The following is a 14856-nucleotide window of genomic DNA, read 5'->3' as shown; positions in this document are numbered from 1 at the left end:
TTATCCGGAACCTTGGTTCCACTGACAACTTTTTGTATTTAAGATATCAGTGAAAAGGCCTCTCAGAGGCCTCCGTGCCAAAGCACTTGTATCACGAGACAGTGAATGTCACGTAATTAAGCAAAGAATAGAAACCCTTAAACGAGTATAATTCAATTACTTAATGTGGTAAACTCACCTCGCATAACGTACGAAGGTTAAAGATTGCCTTTTGTTGAAATCCTAGATGCTGCGAAAACAGTCCAAATTGTCTTCTGCTTTATTCGATGTGTGATAAAGGAAGTACCAGTTACCTGTCAACTGTAAGATCATTAGAGAGACTGAGACACACAAATCCTGTCTAAACCGATATTTTTCTACTTGCACTTTGATTAGTGCGACGATATAATTTGTGGGGGGAGTTAACGGAGTGAGCTCAGATGTCGCTGGCTGAAGTAAATTTAATGACACTGGCTACAGTCATCTTCTGGGGAACACAGCTCTGGTGTATATTGGTGAGTCTTAACATAATCCTTATTATTGGCTGTCTTCTGGGTTGCTGTGCCGTGTAGACGGTAGAAGTTTACCGACGTTTCAGAGGTCGTTGGTGCCTCCATCATCGCAATTTCCCTGATGAAGGAGGCAACAACTAGCTATCAAACGTCGGTGAACTTATACCAGACTACACGGCGCAGCAACTCAGAAGACAGCATTCTTCGGTCCCTAACCTTAAATTAGTTTTGCTTTATGTTCATTCATCACCTGTTGATTGTCAATTTGAGCCGATACTTGTTGTGATAAAATTGTTTATAATGTCCAATAAAATATTTGTGTGACGGTTAAAATTATATAATTGTTGTGTGTCAGTACTTACTTCATTCCAATCAACATTCTTCAGTTTTGGACTACCAAGATCGCATTCACCGGAAACCAACGCCAATTTGCCGACTACGCCAAGAAGGATGATTAGAAACATCTTAATTGCAGTTCCTGTAATAATATAAACTTTCTTAATTTTATATTATCGTCATTTATTGAATATGCTGAACGCAATATGTGGTTCTTCATGTTTCACACAGAGAGAAACTGCGTTATTAGACCTACATTAATTGTTGTTACGGACATTCCATTTTCCTCCGCGTCTCCCCTCTCTATCCCACACATTACGCAGGGAAACATATATGAATCATTTCATAACACAAGAAAAGGGCATAGGGGTTTAAACCTTTGAACTATGTCGCTAACCAAAGCAATATTTCAAAATGCAGGTTCTACCTCAAGCGATACGCCACCCGTCTTCGCTACAAAGGCCACCTGGTGTAAGCTGGTTATTCTGATAACGTCATGAGTCACTTACGTATATACACTGTTTGTTCAAAACTCTGAGGTAATGAATGTTAAATTGCGTGCTACGCAGAGTAAACATTATGCTTCAGAAAGTTATTTTATTATTATTAGTTAAGGCTACCATTAAGTCTGATAGGCGGAGGTGGTTAAAGTTTGTTGATGACAGTCTTAAGACTCACCATAAGCATTTTTGGAAATACGTTTCAGATTTCAAAAGAAAAGATAATTCCTTTATTCAACTCAAAATTGGTGATCAGTTTGTCACTGACCCCAAAGACATTGCTGATGAATTTGTTACCCATTTTGAATCAATCATTATCACTTCTTTCCGGTTCGTCACTCCTAAAGATACTGTTACTTCAGATTTCTTGCCCGCCGCTCCGATCTCTCCTGCTGAAGTTAGCAAGGCGATCAAGCGCCTCAGACCTTCAAAGTGTGTGGGGTTAGATGGAATTCCTTCGTTAGTAATTAAGGGTTGTTCTGGTATTTTTACTCCCTTATTAACCTATATTTTTAATTTAAGTATAAATAGTGCCACCTTTCCGTCCCTGTGGAAACAAACAGCTGTTGTTCCCGTGTTTAAAAGAGGAAACAGTTCCACTGTTAGTAATTATAGTCCTATCTCTATTCTTAATAACGTTTCTAAAATATTTGAATTTATTGTTTATGATCATTTGCAAAAAAAATTTAAATACAGATTAAGTCCCACACAGCATGGTTTTCGTAAATTTAATTCCACAACAACCAATTTGGTTACTTACCTTAATTCCGTTTTACCTACAGTGACTACTCAAGGACAAACAGATTCTGTTTACTTTGATCTTACTAAAGCATTTGACTTAGTTCCTCATAATATTCTTCTTGGGAAACTTAGAAACTTTGGACTATCACCCAGTTATGTTGATTGGTTCCATAGTTATCTTTCTGACAGGCAATCCTTTGTTCGTGTCTCTGGAACTCTTTCGTATCCTTATCGTGTTAAGTGTGGAGTGCCTCAGGGTTCCACCCTAGGCCCCTTACTTTTTAATATATTTATTAATGACATCTGCGACTCCATACACAATTCACAGTGCCTTTTATTTGCTGATGACTTAAAGATATATCGGAGTATTAGCGATGTTGATGACTGCAAACTGTTGCAGGACGACATCCATTCAGTGCAAAATTGGTGTCTTGTGAATGGGATGCAACTTAATTTAAGTAAAACGACTGTTATATCGTTCACCCGGAAGACAAACAATATTTATTTTAATTACAAATTGTGTAACAACCTGGTGGCACGCTCCCATTGTGTTAAAGATCTCGGTGTTCTACTGGACTGTAAGCTCTATTTTCACCAGCATATCAACTATGTATTCTCACAGAGCTTAAAAATGCTTGGCTTGATTCGATACATTACTTCTTACTTCTCCACTGTTGATAGTCTTTTGGTTTTGCACGGTACCTTAGTCCGTTCTAAAATTGAGTATGCATCCGTTGTTTGGAACTCTATCACTAATACTGACTCCTTTAAACTGGAAAGGATTCAAAGGAAATTTGTAGCTCTTTGTTACGCTAGATTCTTTAATGGCGTTTGTGTCTATAATTATGATGAAATATTAGTCAGATTAAATTTCTTATCGTTGCATTTGAGGAGGAGGCTTTTGGATGCGCTTTTCCTCGTTAATGTTTTTAAAAGCAAAATTAGTTGCTCGTCTGTTTTTGATACAGTTAGTCTCTGCATACCTACTAGGTCTCTCAGTGACTACCCTACCTTTACTGTACAACGTAATTTCAAGGCTAGTCCCTCTGCCAGATGTGTTTCTGCTGCCAATGCAGTCTGTAGGAGCATCGACATCTCTATCAAAGTTCGTGTTTTCCTTACTGATGTCAGTCAGCTTTTTAAACAATAATAATTGTTTTTTTGTTTATTCACTTGCTGTGCTGACTGCATTTTATTTTGTAGTTTTAATTTTATAAGTTTCTTCTGTTTTGTTTTATTTAGTATTATTAATTGAATTATATTACTTAGGTATATTTATCTCATTTAATTATTAATTATTTTGCAATAAATTAATATTGTACATTCATATATTTAGTTTATTGTTTGTTTGTTTTTGTATTGTAATATTTGTATTGTTAAAGCTTGGATGTTATTGGCCTTTTTGGCTGTTGTTAAGCACTTTAATAAATGAATTGAATTATTATTATTATTATTATTATTAGTAGTAGTAGTAGTAGTAGTAGTAGTAGTAGTAGTAGTAGTAATATTAGTAGTATCGTCATTGTTATGAATTACATACGTACAGACAGAATTCCCCAAAATATATATACTCACATCCAATACAAACAAAAGCATTGTGTATACATCTTATTTGAACATTCCCTATATAACTGAAAAATGAAGAATTCCTTTGAAAAACGTCACAGGTTCACAGGCCAAAAATAAGATTCTCAGATTCCACATGAACAAACCAAATCTGCTGCCAACGTTTGGAGATCCATCTCTGTTTTCATCCTCAGGGTTGCTCGGTGACCACTCCGTTCTTTTGTTGCGCTGCTAGTGCGCCTATCCTGTCTTATTTCTAATTAAAATGCATGCATTTCTTACGTCTTCCCATGCCATAATCCACTTCCTGTCCCTTAATTCGTCCGCCCTAACAGTATTTGAGGAATACGAGCAATGAAGGCCCTTAGTACTTAATTATGTGTAGGCTACTTACGTGACCTGGGACTCTTCTGCGTCTCCTTTGTGAATTCCTTACGACAGTCTTTTATATATTCGTAAAGCGGGGGTTTTTAAGTGCCTCACGAATAAAATAGATAGAATAAAAAAATACATGACCTTCCTGTCGATATTATCACCGCAGTTTATCATATAGATAAATATATTCATAACGTAAATTGCTCACAGGAGTGTTTTATGTTATATGTGATTAACAAATGAGGTTAAAGTAATATTTTTTTAAACTGGAGTGCTTATCGCATGTTATGCCACAGTGTACAAACAATAACACCAAAATGATTTCATCAAAAACAGTTTTTTGATAAATTTAATAATTTTTACCTTCAGAATAAAATTTCTATTGAAATACTCTATGGCTCTGTTGAGTTTATTAGGAAAATATACATTAAATGTTTTAAGTAGGTTCATTTATTGATTACAAAAGTATATACACTACAAATAAGTGCGTGTTACAAATTCTCTTAGTCAGAATGTCTGACTTGTTAGAGAACAGCACAATTCTTCCATGTTATTGATAAAAATAAAAATGTCTGTTGTATTTGTTTATTCTTCATATCAGAGGAGTCAAGAATATTGCCTTTTAACAATTACCATGAGTATAATTATAAAATTAACAAATTTTTGGACATGACATTGTGAGCGGCTCCTATCGTTTTTATGTATAACAAAATTTGAAATTTAACACCATGGGTAGTGAAGAATTATACGTGTTCCATGCTATACAAGTATCACCACGAGCCATTTGTTATCCACTTTACCTTGAAGATGGAGACAGTAAAGACATTCGAAGCATCAGTAATACACTCTACACTACATGGTGCTGTATTTCAGAATTGGGATACTCATCAATAAAGCAACATTTGAATGGAACCTTTTGTGGTGGAACATGATTTTTGTGTTGATAAACTATATTTTTACAAAAGATTCATATCTGTAAAAATCTGTCTTTTGAACAATGCTTTCAACAGAAGATGTTACCCCTTACACCCTACACGAAAAAAGAATATGCAGTACAAATACTTCCATTTTGTTCGTGCGCTCCCAAAGTTAGCAATGGTCCGCACTCCATTTCACAAGCTGACTGGCATCTAGGCCCGTTTCGTTGAAGGCTTTAAACGCTTTTTCCAATGTCGCTTCATCAGGACTCAGGTTTCGAAACCCGATGGAGGAAATTCCTGCAAACAGATTACGTGTTGTATAAATTCAGCTTAGAAGTGTTAGCTGATTAATAAAAGACAGAAACAGTGATAAAGAAATAAAATTGAAGTTAATGTTGGAGGCAGTGACGTCCCACGTTCTTCGTCTGTTTATTGTCGACAGTCATCTGCGAGTTCCAGTCGCTTTACACCCTCCTCCAGGTTGCCGTTTGACAGGAGCTTGGGAGGGTTTATGAGCCGTTCTGGACGTGGGGAGGAATTCTTGGCCAACCCGGGAATTGAAACCCGGTCGTCCAAACCGCAGCTAGTCTCAACACCGCCTGAGCTTTCTCGTTTAAAAATACAAATGAACACATGAAAATAAATAACTATGAAAACAGTGTTTAAATAAGTGAACGAATTAAAACAAATTAATGCATATGAGTTTGTGACTTCTCAAAAAGAGACCAGTTGACGTAACAACGAACATGATGATTTGTTTCTTATGTTTTCTTTAAAAGCATTGAAGGTGAGGTGGATACGGCATAGAGCAAGCTTTGGGTAAGGGAGAAGAGGATATAAAATTTTTGAAAAGAGAATTTATAGAGTATCTCTTCTCAACGTCAAGCGTTAAGTGGCAGATAAATGTTAAAAATTTATATTTTCAGGAAATTATGTCTTCACAAATAATAAATAGGCCTATTAAACAGTTTGTTTGTGACGAAAAACACACATGATTGCTGAGGGTAGGCGCCGATACTGGGACGGCGGTGGTGTACCGTCCTTATCAGCAGGAGGTTAAGTGCCAGAACGTCAAGGAATGTTATGCAGGGACAGATGGGGTAGAAATGTTGAAAAAAGTAAATGCTCAGCCTTTTATAGCCTAGTTTATGTGTCGCAAGAGATATACGTGTTGGATCTGAAGTTATCTTATCTGTGAATACGAGGATGTTCTTTTGGGCTGTGATGCTGTATGGACTCAACGTCTCTGTATTTGGTGCTGAAGCTTCGATTCTCTTAATAAAATATCCATCAAGAAGTTTACTTACTATTTCCACCCTGCTTTGAGCAATACGTTATTACGAAGAAACTGTCTTGCTCGATTGCCAACAGAAGGTAACTGCCAGTCCAAAACGCTGCAGGAATGAATAGTAATAATTTGTTCAAGTGACAGAAAATATTTCTGTATGCTGCAGTAAACAAAGTTAAATCCGAAAAATAATACAGACCAATCGAATCCGAGCGTGAATTGACCTGATCCTTTGCTCTTGGAATTTTAAAAGATGGACATGATATCTAAACCTTGTCCATACCTGTGACCGCATTTAGATTTCTAAGTGATTTAAGGGTGTAAAGTTTGTCTATGTGAGGAAATTTAATTAAATCGGCATTGCCAGTTATTTAAAATGTAACTAACTTAGTATTACAAGCAGGTCCACACATTACTAAGTAATTGCCTTTAAGAGAATTATCAACTATGTGCATACTTGACGTTACAGTAATGTGAGCAATTGTTCATTATGAGCATTAATTTATTTATTTTTTGCTATGGGTGTATTTATTTTTAAATGTAAAATTGTGTATCTTGCACGATATATTTATGTGTTTCAGCTTTGGCGCCAGAAAAGATGTTTGTGAAGTTGTGTTTTGTAGCACAGTGATTAACTATTTTAACTCTCAGTATCAAAATTTTGCACACAGGATATGGTAAGGTTTCGTGTTGTTCTCAGAATTAATAAGTAATATTTCAATATTTCATCATTAATCAACTTCTTACCTGTGACGAAGATTATTATAATCATCGTAAGCCATTAAGGATGTGAAGCAGATATTTGGACATTTATTCATTTATTGAAACTTGTTTCAGATGCAACTTAAATAACTCAATTTACTTTCTTCCCCGAAGCGTTTGGTACTGTTTCCTGATTAAAATATAACTAGACACTTCAGTTCATACTTACATTTTTTTGCTGGTGCCTTCAAAGTATCCGTTGTTGTTAAGTTAGAATCTTCTTCAGTGATTCTAACTTCACGCTGTTTGCTGTTAGAAACGAAAAAGAATATTCAGTTCATTAACCTATAAAATGACTACAAAATATTTATCTTATTATATTATAAACGGTCAGAATATCGAATCGTGTAATTGACCGACAAAGTATCCTAGACTTACTATAATTGAGATGTGTACAATAATGAGAGTACAGACGGACGGGCAGCTTCATTGTAAAATATACAGTACTACAGCAACTCGTATTCTCCCACAAACCGTACCAGAGAGTGATAGAAGTACAATACCGAAAGCAGTATTATCTCGAGCAACAAGCCGTGTCAGTTGTGGACTAAAGAACAACGTTTCGTAGACCAATTCCGCCTCCATTATCAAGGGAAATATTTTAAGGTTGACCGACTCAAAAGAAACCTAAAATAATATTTTGTAACTCGTTTGAAGTTTGAAGGTTTTTTGTGATTGCGCTGTAACTTGGATAGAAATGTTTTTCTTTTTGTAATTTACCATCGTCTAGGTTTCATTACAAACACAGTTTATTGGTTTTAGGCGAGAGAAGGACAAAAGCCTAGCCTGTTGGAGCTGTCTGTTCGAATTAGGCTCGTACGTGGACCAATCAGGGGGCCAGCGGCCCTCGAACGATTTTTACAACGATGGATTATCTTGTAGGATGAAAATTACATATCTGACGTCAGAAAACACGTTTTGTTATCGTCAGTATTTGTCGCTGTGAGCGACTTGAAGCTTAGGCGTTTGTTAAGACAGTAACACGAAGAAATATTACGCGTCATACTGATTAGCACGTAGAAGGATAGATGTTAATCTTCCCAAAATGAATGAATTAACGTAATGACTCACTGAAGATGGGTGTCTTCTAGGTTGTTGCGCTTGTAGTGTGGTAGAAATTTAGCGACGTTTCAGAGGTTCGTACTGCCTTCATCATCTGGGCCATGAGTCGCAAGGACCTCTTAAACGTTGGTAAACGTCTACCAGACTTTACAGAGCTACTACCGGGAAGACAGAAATATTCTTCTGTGCCTCGTGAATTATAAAATAGATATAATAATAGAAATACATGACCTTCCTGTCGATATTATCACCGCAGTTTATCATATAGATAAATATAATCGTAACGTAAAGTGCTCGTAGGAGTGTTTTATGGCATAAGTGATTAGAAAATGACATTAAAGTAATATTTTTGTAAGCTGATGTGTTTCTCGCATGTTTTGCCGCAGTGTATAAAAATAACACCAAAATGCTTTGTTCACAAACAGTTTTTTATGTATATTTCCGGTTTAACAATGTTTGTACATTTTCCCGGTATCCGTAAAGTGCCTGAGCACTGCGGGTCACAACTATTCGTTGCCTTGATCTATAGATACTCGGTAGAACTCCTTGGTCCAGGGAGCTACCCGTCGCAAGGCCTCTACTGGTACACAGGACAGCACAACACAGAAACACGCGGACAAACATCCATGGCTTGAGTAGGATTCGAACCCACGGTCCCAGCGACCAAGCGGCACAAGGCCCACGCCTCAGACCGAGCGGCCACTGCGGACCCCACAAACAGATTTTGAGAAATTTAATCTTATTTACCTTCAAAATAAAATTTCGATTGAAATACTCTATGGCTATGTTGAGTTAATTAGGAAAATATACATTAAATGTGTATTTATTCATTATAAAAGTATATACCGTAGAAATAAGTGCGTGTTGCAAATTCTCGTAGTCAGAATATCTGTCTTGTTAGCGAACAGCACAATTCTTCCATGTTATCGATAAAGATAAAAATGTATCTGTTTAGCCTTACTGATAAATACATATCAGAGGAGCCAAGAACATTCTCGTACAAAATTATAAATAGGTAGGAGAGCAGTCAAGCATATTCTCTTCAAACATATTTTCTGAACTTAAATACTGTTAAATAAATAAACAGAGAAGTCAAGGATATTGCTTTTTAACATAAACCATGAGTATAATTATAAAATTAATAAATTTTTGACCATGGCATTGTGAGCGTTTCCTATAACAAAAATAGAAATTTAACACCATCGTTAGTGAAGCACTATACAGTCCATTTCTGAAATCGTCTAGAAGTTCTACTAATTATACTGAACAAAAAATGTTGTTTGTTATTATTTAAGCCCTTTTAATCGGATACTGGGATCATGAGTTCGACTTCTGCTCGAGGCATGATGTTCTTCATATTTATGTTGTGCTGCTCTGTGTTGGTCGAGATTTGCGACGGGCTGATTCCCTATACAAGGAGTCCCATAAGTTGTCTACACATTAAACGAACAGCTTTACATATGTGAGGCGACTAAGGTTCTTCACGAAATGCAGACCCACAGATTAAATACGTAAACCCTCATAAGTCATTGCAGGGAAATTATTTTGTCTCCAGGAGTAAAGCGACAGTACAGGGCAGTGGATTTCCAGTAGGAACGATGAATAGGTTCGTTGTAAGAGTAAGACTTGTAAGCTGACTCTCTTCAGGGTTGTTGAGCCGTGTAGTCTTGCAGAAGTTACCCAGTAAAACCTGGATTTCATGATCAGGAGAAATTCATATTCAATCTCCGACGGGTTATCAGCTAACATGATTATGATATTTTGATCATGAAACTTATAGGTAAGGTATATATAACCTCAAAACCAAAATAATAGTTTCTCTGTTTATTTTTAAAATATTATTTGTTATAATCCATGAAATATAAAAAATATTACACTGAAAACACAGACCAATACCTAAAGGAATTATTATTTGTCACATGAATTCGAAATTGCAATGACTTAGGAATTATGCTGACGTCTACGTATTAGAGTTTAACTCATTTATAACGAGATCTCGGCTATTGCTAGCAAACAGAGAAGCGTTGGCTGGAAATTATGTATTTTATGAGAAACATTTCAAGGTTAAAGTGATAGCGGTGGTTGAGAACTTCACGGGTGTAACGAGAAGTTGTTGAACTGCTTTACGAGGGACTAAGATCTATTATAGCTTTGTCCGTTTATGACATCCACCCATTTCTTATTTCAAATCCCCGCGGATAGCAATCTCTAACCCTTCTACGATATTTACAGTCTACATTCAGGGCGTGTTTGTTTCGGTTTCCTTTCTCAGATCTCACTTAGTGCGGTACGGCACTCACGAAGAACAAATTCCTAGTTCCAGTGGTGTGGCGGAAAACCCACAGACTCTGCATGGCGGGGGTGCCGAGGGCCTAATGGGGCCCTCAGGTATCAGGGCAAATATATTGTGATCCAAAATGGTTACCCTAGGCGAGGACGGCAGAATGTTCCGCTACAAAGCTGCGTCGATTGAACAGAGTATGACCTATGATGCGGGTCCACGTGATATTGAGATTCTTGTTTTCTCCCAAGTCTCTTAATCCTTTCTTCTCTTATATTATAGATTATCAGAAGACCTAGGGAGAAGAACTGCCCGGCAAACTAACCAATGAAGTGAGTATCAGCAAAAGTTACAATAACGGTTATAACGAGTAACGGTTATACCGACCATTTTTCCAGATGTCTCTCGGATCTCGTTATAACCGAATTTGTATTTATTAGACTAAGTCGTTGGAACTGAATTTTGCAGTGCAAGATTTGAGGTTCTAGTTTACTAGCAGCGTATCCTGAGAATTCTACGTTTATCTGAAAGTATATTTTTATTTGAATGTAGGGAGAATATAAGTGGTTTAAATGGATGCTTGTTCAGTTTACTTGATTTGCCAAACAAAATATCAAAGTTTCGCATCACAGCCGCCTTTGTAATTTTAACTTACTAATATACAGCGTTCAGCATTTCTTCAAGATCTGTCTTCATACAGAAATTCACTTTCGTAGTGTGACCATGAAACCGAGAGTAATAAATACAGAATCTTAAATCTAAGAACACATGTGAAATTTGAGGCCCGTCGATGTTTTATGCGTTATGACTCAGTGGCGATGGCCTACAAAAACTAAAGGTGGCCGCTCAATGCACATACAAGTGTCATATATTATTATTTTTTAGCAAACATATGTCGCACGATTTAGGTCTTTTTCTGCTGAAGTCAGTATTTGACTGTTATCGGTTATATGGAATTGGAGGGGTATATGCAATAAAGTTTAATGTATTTCATAAAACAGAAGTATATCCTTCAGAAAACTTGAAAATCTATTAAATATTGATAGGCTGTGCTTTCATTCCGCGAGATACAGTAGACTCCTCCATACCCCAACATATTGGCCACAGTAGCCTCGTTTACAGGAAACGTCTGGATTACTGGATCTTATATCATGAGTTTTTAGAATCTCCTTTATTCATGTGTGGAGAAGACTGGTTCTGAAAGTGGAATAAAAATTGTTTCATCTCTTCCGATCTATCACAGTCCACCCACAGTTGTCGGTCGATTTCAGTCGATTAAAATGTGGCTTGAATTTAGAAGATTGTTTTACACTCATAGAGCTGTATACTGCAAGAAAATGTGACCTTGTGGGCACAGAATTTCAAAATGCGTTGTGCTCTTAAGTTGGACGCTTCAGCTGTGTGCGCTAAGTTGGAACACATCTCCAAACTTAAGAGTTACTTCTAAATACTTAAAAACTTATGTGAAGAGGAATGAGGTGAGGACAGGCCTTAATAACTTTTGCTTTGAAAATGTATCATCTTAAAGTAAATAGACACAGATGTGTAGCAGACATTTACTAATTTGTAATTGATTTCACCAGTGATAAAACAGGAAGTATGCATGTATGAACAAGTTATTATGAAATAATTCAAACCTCTTAGGTTTCAAGGGAAAGTGTTCTGTTTCTGAATGATGGCGTCATGTAGAAGCAAATTAAACACGTCCCAACGACGTGTGGCCTGATGTACTAGTATCAGCGGGAGACATTTGATAGCCACTGTATCTTGAAGATGGAGACAGTAAGGTTATTCGAAGAATCAGTGACACAGTCCACACTACATGGTGCCGTATTTCAGAAATGGGATACTCATTAGCAATGGAGCGTTAAATGAAACTTTTTATGGTGTAAAATGATTTTTGTGTTGATATGCATGGCTTGTCATAATTAGTCAAGCTCCTCTGGCCTCAGTTTATATGTTTAATTAGACTCAGAAACCTATATTTTTACAAAATATACTTATAAGTAAAATTCAATATATATATTGCTTTTGGTGTATTTACTTTTTAAATGGAAAATTGTGCATGTTGCACGATATATTTTTGTGTTTCAGTCTTGGCGCCAGAAATTTTTTTGTGAAGTGGTAAACTATTTTAACTCTCAGTATCAAAATTTTACACAGAGGATATGTTAAGGGTTTCGTATGTTTCTCAGAATTAATAGGTAATATTTCAGTATTTCAGCATTAATGTACAGATTACTTGTGTCGAAGATTATTATAAACACCCTAAGCCAATAATCATGTGAAGTAGAAATTTGGACAGTTTTTTATTTATTCAAACTGGCTTCAGAGGCAACTTAAATGACACAATTTACTTTCTTCGCGAAAGCGTTTGGAATTGTTTCCTGAATAAAATGTAACTAAACACTTCTGATCATACTTACATTTTGTGCTAATGTTATCAAAGTATCCGTTTTTTGTAAATTTAGAAGCCCGTCCAACGATTCCTTCATAATCATAACGTCCGCTAGAATCGAAAAAGAACATTGTGTACATTAACCTATAAAATGACTAGAAAATATTTATCTTATTACATTATAAACGGTCAGAATCTCGAATCGTATAATTGACTGACAAATGATCCTCGACTTACTGTAATTGAGATGCTTACAATAATGAGAGTACATACGGACAGCTTTATTACAAAAGATACAGTACCTACAGCAACTCGTATTCTCCCACAAACTGTACCAGAGGGTGAGAGATGTACAACACCGAAATCAGTATTACCTCGAACAACAAGCCGTGTCAGTTGTGGACACTAACCACGCGTTACGTAGACCAATTGCGTCTCCATAATAAAGGGAATATTTTAAGGTTGACCGACTCAAAAGAAACACCGAATAATATTTTGTAACTAGTTTGAAGTTTGAATGTTTCTTGTGATTGCGCTATATCTTGAGTAGAAATGTTTTTGACGTAAATACGTCTATATTTTCGGGGCAGTGTCATTCGGCAAAAAGTGAAAGAAAAAGGTGTAACTGCATTGTTATGTTACCTTGGAAACGTCAATTGTTTACTCGGCATTATTGTTACCAAGGAAACGTCATCTGTCTATTTAGCATTGTTGTTACCTATAAAACATTTCATTACATTGCCTTACCTTACATTACATTACATTACATTTCATTACATTACATTTCATTACATTACATTACTTTACAATAAATTCAGCTACCACAGACCCATCTTAAGCGTAACCAATTCAAGTTAAATAAGCAAAGTCTTAATCAAACTTTACTCAATTGTAAAGCAGGTATGACGTATTTACGTCAAATTATCCGGAACCATGGTTCCACTGACAACTTTTTATATTTAAAATATCTGTGAAAAGGCCTCTCAGAGGTCTCCGTGCCAAAGCACTTGTATCACGAGACAGTGAATATCACGTAATTAAGCAAAGTATATAAATCCGTAAAAGAGTTTAATTCAATTACTAAATTTTGTAAACTCAGCTCTTATCAAGTACGAAGGATGAAGATCGCGTTTTCATGTAATCGTAGGTGGTACGAACACAGTCCAAATTGTCTTATGCTTTATTCGATGTGTGATAAAGCAAGTACCAGTTACCTGCCAACTGTAAGATCATTAGAGAGACTGAGAGACACACATCCTGTCTAAACCGATAGTTTTCTTGTTGCACTTTCATTAGTGCGACGATGGAATTTGTGGGGGGAGTTAACGGAGTGAGCTCAGATGTCGCTGGCTGAAGTAAATTTAATGACACTGGCTACAGTCATCTTCTGGGGAACACAGTTGTGTTGTATATTAGTGAGTCTTAACATAATCCTTATTGATGGCTGTCTTCTGGGTTGCTGTGCCGTGTAGACGGTAGGAGTTTACCGACATTTTAGAGGTCCTTGCTGCCTCTATCATCGCCATCACCCTGATGATGGAGGCAGGAAGGAGCTCTGAAACGTCGGTAAACTTATACCAGACTACACGGCACAGCAACCCAGAAAACAGCATTGATCGGACTCTAAACCTTAAATTAGTTTTGCATTTGGTTCATTAATCAACTGTTAATTGTCAATTTCAGCCGATACTTGTGTTAAAATTTATGTTTATAATGTCCAATAAAATATTTATGTGACTGTTAAAATTATATAATTGTTGTTTGTCAGTACTTAGTTCATTCCAATCATCATTCTCTAGTTTCGGACTACCAAGCTCGCATTCACCGGAAACCAACGCCAATTTGCCGACTACGCCAAGAAGGATGATAAGATACATCTTAAATGCAGTTCCTGTAATAATATAAACTTCATTAATTTAATATTATCGTTATTTATTGAGTATACTGAACGCGTATGTGGACCTGCATGTTTCACACAGAGAGAAACTGCGTTATCAGACCTACATTAATTGTTGTTACGGACATTCCACTTTCCTCCGCGTCTCTCCCCTCTATCCCACTCTTTACGCGGGGAAACATATGAATCATTTCATAACACAAGAAAAGGGCATAGGGGTTTAAACCTTCGAAATATGC

At 36.4% G+C, this 14856-nt stretch overlaps 2 long non-coding RNA genes across 3 annotated transcripts in view; both read right to left on the bottom strand.

The window, feature by feature from the left end:
• LOC110836431 (uncharacterized) overlaps nucleotides 1–4049 on the bottom strand; it is a 75667-nt gene extending 71618 nt beyond the window's left edge. The window contains exons 1-2 of the long non-coding RNA XR_015532707.1: nucleotides 4029–4049; nucleotides 854–969 (exon numbers count right to left, since the gene is read on the bottom strand). This is a non-coding gene — a long non-coding RNA (uncharacterized LOC110836431). The remainder of the gene's footprint in view (nucleotides 1–853; nucleotides 970–4028) is intronic.
• A 351-nt stretch (nucleotides 4050–4400) lies between these two features.
• On the bottom strand, nucleotides 4401–13491 carry LOC147874907 (uncharacterized). 2 transcript variants are annotated; one of them, XR_015532724.1, is made up of 5 exons: nucleotides 13023–13491; nucleotides 12749–12831; nucleotides 7149–7228; nucleotides 6237–6323; nucleotides 4401–5226 (listed from the first exon to the last, which is right to left on the bottom strand). It is a non-coding gene; the product is annotated as an uncharacterized LOC147874907 (long non-coding RNA). The 2 variants fall into 2 exon arrangements; XR_015532722.1 differs by having other exon boundaries at nucleotides 13095–13480.
• Between the last annotated feature and the right edge of the window lie 1365 nt (nucleotides 13492–14856).

The sequence above is a fragment of the Zootermopsis nevadensis genome, unplaced genomic scaffold (assembly GCF_977971745.1).
Source record: "Zootermopsis nevadensis isolate Lab colony 2312 unplaced genomic scaffold, Znev_1.0 Znev_ptg000003l, whole genome shotgun sequence".
Lineage (NCBI taxonomy): Eukaryota > Metazoa > Arthropoda > Insecta > Blattodea > Termopsidae > Zootermopsis > Zootermopsis nevadensis.
This window is presented reverse-complemented; position numbering and strand designations above follow the sequence as displayed.